The sequence below is a fragment of the Phragmites australis genome, chromosome 5 (genome assembly GCF_958298935.1).
Source record: "Phragmites australis chromosome 5, lpPhrAust1.1, whole genome shotgun sequence".
NCBI lineage: Eukaryota > Viridiplantae > Streptophyta > Magnoliopsida > Poales > Poaceae > Phragmites > Phragmites australis.
The window spans coordinates 41,694,541-41,701,486 of NC_084925.1; the positions used below are offsets into that span (position 1 = coordinate 41,694,541).

General features: G+C 40.2%; 1 pseudogene; it reads right to left on the minus strand.

The window, feature by feature from the left end:
• Positions 1 to 1,399: 1,399 nt before the first annotated feature.
• On the minus strand, positions 1,400 to 3,998 carry LOC133918084 (uncharacterized; annotated as a pseudogene).
• Positions 3,999 to 6,946: the final 2,948 nt, after the last annotated feature.

The following is a 6,946-nucleotide window of genomic DNA, read 5'->3' on the forward strand; positions in this document are numbered from 1 at the left end:
ACTGGACCGTGGACGCACTTGTCCCGGCTGTCGGCCTACTCCTGCCGTGTCAATCAAGCCTGACCACTGGCCTGCTGGACTTCTTTTTTTGTTTTTTGAGATGGGTCTGCTGGACTGGGTCGGCGAAAGGCGGAAAGCAACATGCCCTTTCTCGATTTTTTATTTTTATTTTATTTTTAAATATTTGTAAAAGTATATATTCATTTTAAAATATTATAAATCTAAACTAGTTGGAAAGACAACAGCTAGACGAAACCTTTAAAAATAAAGATGCTACCGTTCTAACGGATGATAGCTTAAAAATAAAAAACATTATGTTTCATTGCTTTTAAAATTCAAAATATTATCGAAATAGATGAAAAATTCTGAAAATAAAGTATATTGTAGAGGATGCTATAATTTATCTCTCCAAAAAATTCAACTCAAACCAATAATTTTATAATGAAAAACAAAAATGACAAAATTCTAAAAGACTATGTACAATGAAATTTATCTTTTTTTCTCATTACACAAATAATATTTTTATCTGAGTTTTTAGAGTCAGATCATAGTATCCTATATAATATATATATTTTTAGAATTTATTATGACTATTTTGATAGTTTTTTTAAATTAAGAGTAATAAAATGTAATGCTTTTTATTTTTTAAAGTATTATCTATTGGATGCGGACCGGTCTAGATGTATAATATTTTATAATAGATATGTTTATTAAAAAATAAATAAATAAGGTTCGCCCTTTCTCCTCAGAAAGAGAAAGGAATATTGCATCCGACTGCCATGATTCGGCTTCTTGAAGATCAAAGGGTTCTTGTCGTTAGGAGCGCGAGTCGCATGGTCCATTTCTAATGCAGTCGATCTCTGCCACTTGTGAATGACTGAAACTGCCATTTGTGACTGACTGAGACAGACTTTGACTTGAACAGGAAACTCTGACTGGGCTAGTTACGCACAAAACGTTTCTCAACATTTTCTAGGAAGGGTTGGACGATGCTTCGCAAAACCGTGTAATCTGAAGAAAATCATTCTTGTAACGAAAAATTCTGGAATAACCCGATTTTCGACACAGGGACCAACAATGGTGCTAGCTCTCTTGTCTCAAACGAGATAGAGCAAAAAGCTGCAGCGAAGCCTAGACATTGTTGCATTAGTAAATTCAGTGGCGGATCTAGATAAGCAAAGTAGGTAGGATGAATTTTAAGAAGAAATTAAAAAAAAATATCTTAATTAAGATAATTGGTAGGCGAGACGAAAAGATCCCTAACATAAATCGATAAAATCATATGAACCTGCAAAATGGAAAAGAACCGAAGATAACATATATACAATTATGCAAATATACCAAATATAACCAAAGACAATAGAAATAATTAAGTATAGAAACTTACAAAACATAACCACTAATTATGTCTAGAACTAGAAGGCTTAGGCAAATTCATCTTCCTTGTTTTCATATCTTGAAACCGGTTCTTAATGGCATTAGAATTTAGTCTTCTGAATAAATCCCGCTCAATATAACGCAACATCAAGTCATTGAGCCAATCATCGCATATTCTGTTGCGCAAATCAGTCTTGATGATGTTTATGGTCGAGAAAACTCTTTCAACAGATGCTGTTGCAACTGGTAGTACCAATGCTAACTCAATAAGGTGTTACACCAATGGAAACACAATATGTCTTTGGGTTTCTACCATTTTCATTGCTACACTTGCAAGATCATAACAACCAATAAAATCTTCAACTCTTCGAACATGAAGAATGAATGTTTCAAATTGATCTTTTATAACTGCACGATCGCTGATGGAGAAATCTATGTCATATATCTCCATAAGTCTAGCAATCTTGTGCACATCAAACTTAGAGAAACTATCTCCTGGATCAAGACAAGAAAAACATATAAGCAACTCTGAAGATAGCTCACTGAAACGATGAGTCATCTCTGTGTTTATAGCATCAAAAGCTACATAAAAGTTGTCAACACGATAATGATGGTCTTGAGTGACACTGATCTTACTTCGTCTTGATTGGCCCCATCTTGGCACTATTTCATCCATATTTGGAATTGGTATCTCATTTTGTTTACAAAATATTTTGACTTCCGCAAACAATGGCTCCCAACCATGATTCCTCAAGTTAAGCAAACGTGCTTTCACATCAATCAGTAATGGCATGACCTCAACAATATTTTGGTCATTTCTTTGCAAGAGTAGAGATAACTCACTTGTAATATGAAAAAATTTCAACATCATCTTCATAATGAATACAAAGTTGAAGCTCTCCATTATTCTCATCAAACCACCCGTTGATGTTGGATTTCGGGCATGTTCCTGCACAAGTCCTAGCACCTCTATCACTGCAACTCACATGGATTCAATACGGATTAAAGTTTTGTAATGAGAACCCCATCTAGTATCCTCGGGTCTGGCCAAGTTAGTTTCTTGATGTTTCCCTCTCCCAGAAAAAATATCACCGCTATCTAACTTGGCCAATAAGTTCTCACAGTGATTGCTAGATAATAAATCATTCCTCTTGCAAGATACACTAGTTGTGGTCACAATCATATTAACATATTCAAAGAACTCATGAATAGATGTGCAACTACCTACAACAGAAACAACTACCAATTGTAATTGATGTGCAAAACAATGGACATAGAAAGCATATGGGTTCTCATCTCTAATGAGTTTCTGAAGACCATTGAATTCACTTCTCATATTCGAAGCTCCATCATACCCCTGCCCTCGAACTCTTGCAATGTCCAAACCATGTGTAGAAAGCAACTCAAATAAAGCTCCTTTCAATGCATATGATGTTGTTTCTGTGACATGCTTAAGACCCAAAAATCTTTCCATAACCTTTCCTTCCTTATTCATCAACCTGTGCAACATCACAAACAATTATTACAACATCAGTATATCACACACCCCACAATATCACAATTTAACAAATAAATAAAATCACTAACCTCACAATCATAGCCATCTGCTCCTTGATTGATATATCATGAGATTCATCGATAAGAATAGAGAAATAACCATCACCAATCTCTTTCTTTATCTCTTTGGTTATCTCCTATGCACAACTCTTTGCAAGGTCCTTTTGAACTGATGGTGCAAGCATACGAACATTTTTAGGACACAACTCCTCAAATACAATCCTCACTTCCTCATTTCTTTTTTTTACCAATTAATCATCTCTAGAAAATTGCCCTTGTTCGATGAAGAAGAAGATTCATCGTGTCCACGGAATGCATGACCTTGCATTAGGAGATAGCTTGCACAATCTAAAGATGCAGTCAAACGGATTTCATATTGGCTTCTGATTCCTTTCTATGAGTCATCACCTTATATGACACACTAGCCTTTTGATTTTTGAAATCTTCACATGCTATTCTAGCTTTATTGTGGGCACTATTAGGCCCACCAACATGTTCATGTAATGATTTATATGCATTCTTCCAATTTCTAAATCCTACTTTTGAAAATACATCATACCCAAAATGAGACTATGAGGGATCATATCTAAAAAGATAGCAATATAAACAATAAGCTGTATCCTTCTCCACACTATATTCTAGCCAATCATATTTAGTAAACCATGCTGCACAAAAAAAATCCTTAAATCTTTACCAAACTGTTTTTTGGAGAAAGTATGTCCAATTGGTTGAGTCAGACCCTTCAACACATAAGCTCTTCTAACTTCATATCTAATATCATGATCAAATTCATCTATTGAAATATGAAGTCCTGGATCGGCAATAGTAAACTCTTGCCTAAATTCTTTAATACCTTTGTATTCTATCTGAGAAGTTGCAGGAGCATAAGTGACAACTACTATTTCATTTTCTGCATCACAGTCTTCACTAACTCTACTCTCCCTTGTACTTTGGGTATTCAAAGATGTTGGTTTGAAAAATCTCTTCATTATTTATATCTTGATATTCTGCGAAAGAAATGCTGATGTTATTGGACAAAAATACAAAATGGAATTCACCTCCATGGCTGAAATCAATTAACCTCAATGGCTCAATATGAAATCTCAATTCACCATTTCACCTCAATAGCTCTGTGCTGCCGGTTGCCGCTGCCGCCTAGTCCTGACGCAGAAAAGCGGCGCCTGTGCTACCGGCTGCCCCTGCACTGCTGCACCTCAATAGCTCTGTGCTGTCGGCCGCAGGCCGCCCCTGCACTGCTGCACAACGCCTGGCGCAGTGGCCCGCCCGCACGGCCTCACGCACAGCCGCAGCCCGCACGCACGACAGCAGGCCGCACGACGCGCGCACGGCCGCAGCCTGCCCGCCGCGCGCGCTCCCACCGCGCCCGCTCGCCCAGCGCACGCCCGCCTGTCACGCTCGCGAGTCGCGCCCGCCGCAGCCGCCCGCTTGCCCTTCACGCGCAGCGCGCTTGCCCGCCCGACGCCCGTCGCGACTGCCCGCCCAGCGTGCGCCCGCCCGCCGCGCTCACGAGTCGCACCCGCAGCGCCTGCCCACTTGCCCTTCACGCGAGGCGCGCCTGCCCGCCCGACGCCGGTTGCGGCTATCGTGCCTGCCCGCCCAACGCATGCCCGTCGCGGCTATCGTGCCTGCCCGCTCGCAGCACGCCCGTGTCGCAACACGCACACGCCCAAACTGAAACACCACAGCAGGGAGATTAGGGTTGCATTCATTTGCATTTTGTGGGCTGTGAATTGTGTGGGCCTGGCCACTCGACCAGTGAGCCTCACGGGCCAGAACAACACCACGCTGGGGAGCTCGGGCGGCCGTCCAGGCTCGCCCTAGCGGTGGATCTGCCCCTGAGTAAATCAGTGCTTTCTTGGCTGTTCTTGCTGTATTAGTAATACAACAGGCGCTGGTTCAATTTTTTTGAAAAAAGTAAATCATTGTCGCACCAATTTATGCCCATACAGTAGGTATATCACCTCGTTAATAGTGGAGTAAAATTATTATATAGTCTTGAATAACAAAATAATAGTTATTTCCTACGCACGGAACTAATATGAAAAGATTTGTCTTGAGGAATAGTGCCATCATATTAGCATCGTGTTAGGTTCATGAATAGATTAATTAAAGGAAAATCGGAATCTCTCTTCCTCAAACCGGTTGAACTCGTCGAACCTTTTAGTGGACAGAGGAGCCTCCACATAGGTCTGGCGGTGGTGCCACCGGGCGTGGGCGTGGGCGTGAAAGAGGGGGTGGTGAGCAGTGGTAGGCGGCCCGGTGATGATTCACAACACGAAGAAGATTGGCGCTCCACGGTGGCGGATCCAAAGGCTTGCTGCCATCGGAGATGAAGACAACGACGATCGTACAGAAAACTCTGACCGGGCTAGTAGTAACTTAGAAAACGTTTCTCAAACTTTTCTATGAAGAGTGTAGCATTTCTTGCAACACCATGCAATGTGATTATCTTAATGATGACTAGGTGAATACGCGTCTTATCAATTCCTTTCAAAACAGATAACTATTTCCTAATCTTTTATCCAATACACTCAAAACAACATGCGTAAACAAAAACTCAAGAGAAATACGTCGCATCAAAAGATACTCTAGGAAATCATAGCTCTCGTGGATGGAATTGAACATTAGGTTTCATTGAAAACCAATACATACGTCATTGCACGCAAAAGTTTGTAGTCTAAGAAAGAAACACTTAAATCTAAGAAGATAGACACCTGGTGAAGAAACTTTTTTAAGTTGATGACTTAGAAGAAAGGGAATTCAGTGAATTTTATGCCTTTAGTAATAAGAAGAACCACTTCAACATAGTGAAAAATTTCAACCCTCAAGCAAAAATAAAAATCGTAACGAAAATTGAGAAACTCACAACCAACCAAATGAGCCAATAAAAGAAAACTAGAAGGAGATGAACATAAGCATACGAAGAAAAATAAACTTCATTACTTTCAAAGATCAACCCTATTTTTGATGGATTACAAAGATTTTTCATACAAAAACTCTCACCTAATACATAGACTAAACACTTCTCTCTCCCCTAAAACACTACCACACAACTCACAAATGCATAGCTCAAGACTCTCATGTAGTCCTACCACTCTATTTATAGATCTAGAGAGGTTCCTTGGTCCTTAAATTTTCTTATTTTCAAAATACCTCCACTTCCAATGTATTTCTACCTACCGCTGGAGGCATTTTGATCAAAACTTTTCTTTGTCCATCGAACAGACTTCATAACTTAGCTTCGTCTCGATACAAGCTTCACGATAATGCCACGTGCACTCCTACTTCCCACGGTTTTGAGGCCAAAATGCAAAATCGTTTTGCACGATTCTAAAGCTTGACTAACCGTCTCTTGCTTACACCTTAAACAAGCGACCTGATATCGACATGTGTACTCCATCTTACGATCTTGACCGCCTCAAGTCTCTCCCGCTCCCGATCCCTCGGGTCACTTTGTCACTTGCACTGTTATTCCTTTCACTTGACTTTGTTGACACGCTGTCTATATCCACCTTTCTATGATTTGCTTGCTCTCTATGTATACAATTTGGATCATCCTTGACTCCGTCCGACCTCTTTGATTGTCTGGCACCAAGCACACCACTTAGTCCCAATCATTCCGTTGTCGACCGTCAAGTTACATTCATCACCTCCACATCATGATACAAGCAAACATGTATCTTCAACTTCATAGTTAAGCACAAAGTCCAGTTAACCATCATCAACATCCCTATTGAAACACATCACATAGAAAATGTGAACACCGGATGATCCGGTGTCACCCTCAGTACAAGCACCAGACCATCCGATGTCTACATATCTTCCTGCTCTATAAATCTCCTAGAAAATACTCCGATAAAACCTCTGGTGCTCACCCTACTTATCATCGTACCATCTAGTAAGTACAATCTCACTAGAAGCTATTTTGCAATCTCTCTGAAACAAATGCCCTGGTGAAGCATCCGGTGCTCACAAATTTAATCACCAGACC